General features: G+C 41.4%; 1 pseudogene; it reads left to right on the top strand.

The window, feature by feature from the left end:
• The window catches only part of LOC137457725 (28S ribosomal RNA), an 8478-nt pseudogene that overhangs the window by 3666 nt on the left and 2312 nt on the right, over positions 1–2500 (top strand).

The raw sequence follows: 2500 nt of genomic DNA, 5'->3' as shown, positions 1-2500 counted from the left end.
CAGAGGACAACCCGACATGTCCATGCTGTACCACTCGGGCAGGCAATATGACGAGATTGATTGACCATCTAAAGAGAGCCCATGGGAAAAGAAAGATCAATTTCCAATGTTCCCACTGTGGGAAGACAAATGAAAAGCATCATAGTATCTCATGCCATCTCCCAAAATGCAAAGGGGTCCAAGAGCCTACCCAGCTAGAAGGGTTTATGTGTGAAGAATGTAAAAAATGTTTTAAAACTAAAATTGGCTTGGGACAACATAAGAGATTAGCTCACCCAGCCCTGAGAAACGCAGAAAGAATTGAAGCATCTCGCCCCAAAGAGACCTCTAAAAGAGGTGCTCACAAGAAAATCTGGTCCCAAGAGGAAACAGAAATATTACAGAAACTGAATCAAGAGTTTGAAGGGAGGAAAAATATTAACAAATTGATTGCTGAAAAATTAACAACTAAAACAGCAAAACAGATCAGTGAAAAGAGAAGACTATTAAGAGAAACTGTGGTGCCAGAAAGAGAGAAAACACAAGAGAGCAAGAACAGGTTAAAAGAGGAGAGGACTGTGATTCCATCTTCTGGTGAAAGGGAGCTGCTAGCCCACTATAAAAAGACTATTAATGAAAAGATGACATCAGGGAAGCTGCCCATCCTTAAAAATACATATAAACAAATAATTGAAGGCAAAACAGACTCATTAAAATTACTCAATGAGGTAGCTCAGGACCAATATTTGTATTTGTTTGAGAAATCAATTGAACAGAAAGTGCCAAAAAAGAGCCAACGTAAACCTCAGCAGAAGAAACCTCAAAAGGAGTGGATGAGAAAAAGAGCCAGAAAGCGTGGAGAATTTCTCCGATTCCAACGCCTCTTCCGCTTAGATCGAGGGAAGTTAGCTAATATGATTCTGGATGAAAAAGACTCTGCGCAATGTGCCATCCCCCTGGAAGAGGTCAGTAACACCTTCAGATCTAGGTGGGAGTCTCAGAACTTATTTCAAGGACTTGGAGCATTCCAGTCTGTGGGGCGGGCGGATAATTCGGCTTTTAAGGAATTGATTACAGAGAAAGAGATCCTTAAGAATATCAAAGACATGAATAAAAAATCGGCACCAGGCCCTGATGGGATCACCCTGAAGGCCCTGCTTAAAATGGATCCAAATTGTGAGGAGATCAAAGAACTATTTAATCTCTGGCTGTTAAGTGGCAAAATTCCAGATGTAATAAGGGGATGCCGAACAATCCTAATACCTAAATCATCAGCGCCCGAACGCCAAAATGATATTAACAACTGGCGGCCAATTACTATTGGTTCCATCATCCTGAGACTCTATTCAAGAATCTTAACTGCGAGGTTGGCAAAGGCGTGTCCCATTAACCCCAGGCAGAGAGGCTTCATTCAATCTTCGGGCTGTGCTGAGAACTTAAAACTATTACAGCTATTAATTAGGAATGCAAAGAAACAAAAGAAACCCCTGGGGGTTGTCTTTGTCGATTTGGCCAAAGCCTTTGATTCAGTGAGCCACACCCACATCCTGGCGGTGCTAAAGCAAAAGGGCCTGGATGACCACATAATAGCATTAATTAAGGACTTCTATCAAAACATCCACACCAGAATCAAAACTAAAGAAGGAGAGTCTGAGTCAATAGGAATCAAAACTGGTGTGAAACAGGGCGATCCCATGTCACCACTCCTCTTTAACCTGTGCATTGACCCTCTGTTATGTAAATTAGAAGAGTGTGGGGAGGGGTTCCAACACGAGAATGGCAAATTAACAGCTCTGGCTTTTGCAGACGACCTGGTCCTGCTGAGTAAGTCCCAATCAGGAATGGAGAAAAATATTGAAATTCTAGAAGCATTTTGTGACTTAACTGGATTAAAAACGCAGGGGGAAAAGTGCCATGGTTTCTTTATTCAACCAACTAAGGACTCTTACACCATCAATGACTGTCCTCCATGGCTTATCAGCGGTACCCCTTTAAACATGATCCACCCGGGTCAATCAGAGAAATATCTTGGCTTGCAAATCGACCCTTGGGTGGGGATAGTTAAGCCCGAATTGCAGAATAAATTAGAAGTTTGGCTCAATCGCATCGAAAGAGCCCCTTTAAAACCATTTCAAAAATTGGACATGTTAAAAGTGTACACAGTGCCTAGATTGATCTACTTAGCAGACCAGGCAAATGTAAAAGCCACCTATCTGGAAGAAATGGATTTAACAATTCGAAATAGGGTGAAAAAATGGTTACATCTCCCAGTTTGTACCTGTGATGGCATCTTGTATTCCAGCACTAAAGATGGAGGCTTAGGCTTAGCCCGATTGGCTGGGTTAATCCCTAGTATCCAAGCTAGACGATTACACAGATTGGCAAATTCATCAGATGAAGCAGTTAAAACTGTAGTTAAAAATAATGATATTGATAAAGATTATGAAAAATTGTGGATATCAGCAGGGGGAGACAAAGAGAAAATACCATCAATATATAACCCCCAGACAATAATGGTAAT

The sequence above is a fragment of the Melanerpes formicivorus genome, unplaced genomic scaffold (genome assembly GCF_026170545.1).
Source record: "Melanerpes formicivorus ecotype bairdi unplaced genomic scaffold, bMelFor1.0.p_v2 SCAF_196, whole genome shotgun sequence".
Lineage (NCBI taxonomy): Eukaryota > Metazoa > Chordata > Aves > Piciformes > Picidae > Melanerpes > Melanerpes formicivorus.
The sequence above is the reverse complement of the archived record's forward strand: the minus strand, read 5'-3'. Positions and strand labels throughout refer to the sequence as shown.